This window comes from Mustelus asterias, unplaced genomic scaffold (assembly GCF_964213995.1).
Source record: "Mustelus asterias unplaced genomic scaffold, sMusAst1.hap1.1 HAP1_SCAFFOLD_50, whole genome shotgun sequence".
Taxonomy (NCBI): domain Eukaryota; kingdom Metazoa; phylum Chordata; class Chondrichthyes; order Carcharhiniformes; family Triakidae; genus Mustelus; species Mustelus asterias.
In genome coordinates, this window is record NW_027590123.1 from 926,297 (window position 1) to 927,602 (window position 1,306).

Genomic DNA, 1,306 nt, shown 5'->3' on the forward strand with positions numbered 1-1,306 from the left:
CACATGTTGAAGTTGCTGGTTAAAATTATTGACTGTAACATGTGTACTTTATAAACAAAAACCCCCAGTTGCAAACAGTCGAAGTAACAATATTGGACGGATATTTTGCTGGAACTTAAAGTCCACAAATGCTGATGCGGTAAGTTATTTAATCAATTTCGGCTTTCACTCGAGGTGTCAGAACTGCTTTGTAGAAAGTTAAACAATTTTTATTTTGCTAGCTACTAACGTGCAGGCTCGTTGGTCTAGGGGTATGATTCTCGCTTAGGGTACCTCGCCCCATTAGCATGCGAGAGGTCCCGGGTTCAAATCCCGGACGAGCCCCGTTTTGACCGAAATATTGTGTTCGAAAGGAGATATTTTGATTTATTTCAGGTGCAAACGGCGGGATGGCTTTCTGCTGACTGGCTCCGAAAAAGAGTAATAAAGGCACAGAATTTTACAGCACGGATAGAGCCCACTCGGACACCCACATGGCAGGCGCGGACATCCATCATGTCTGCGCCTGCCACGTGACAGCTGGACGGGAAGCGTTAGTTCTGATTCTCGCTCCACAGGTACTTCCAGAAATACTGACATAACCCAGTATTTTCTGTTTTTATTTCAGATTTTGAAAGACCGCAGTGTGCTGCATTATATTAGACTTTGGGCTGACAAGTGGCAAGTAACATTCGCGCCACACAAATGCCAGACAATGTCCATCACCAATAAGAGAAAATCTAACCACCACCTCTTGACAGTCAATAGTTTTTCCATCACTGAATCCCCCAAGGTTAACATCCATACGGTTACCATTGACCAGATACTCAATTGGACTCGTCACATAAACACAATGGCTACAAGAGCAGGTCAGAGGCCAGGAATACTGCGGCGAATAACTCACCTCCTGACTCCCCAGAGTCTGTCCACCATCTACAAGGCACAGGTCAGGAGCGTGATGGAATATTCCCACCTCGCCTGGATGGGTGCAGCTCCAACAACACACAAGAAGATTGACATTATCCAGGACAAAGCAGCCCGCTTGACTGGCACCACATCCACAAGCATTCAATCCCACCACAGCCGATGCTCAGTAGCAGCGATGTGCATCTAAAAGACACACAGTAGAAATTCACCAAAGATCCTTAGACAGCACCTTCGAAATCCATGACCACTTCCATCCAGAAGGAAAAGGGTAGTAGACACATGGGAACATCACCACCTGCAAGTTCTCCTCCAAGTCACTCACCATCCTGACTTGGAATTATATTGCCATTCCTTCGCATGGCCTCATTCTGTGGTGTACTCATTTTCTGATTTAGTGCGT

General features: G+C 45.9%; 1 non-coding gene across 1 annotated transcript; it reads left to right on the forward strand.

The window, feature by feature from the left end:
- The first annotated feature begins 234 nt into the window (after positions 1–234).
- Positions 235–324, forward strand: trnap-agg (transfer RNA proline (anticodon AGG)). Its single transcript is given in 2 exon segments — positions 235–270; positions 289–324. It is a non-coding gene; the product is annotated as a tRNA-Pro (tRNA).
- The last annotated feature ends 982 nt before the right edge of the window (positions 325–1,306 follow it).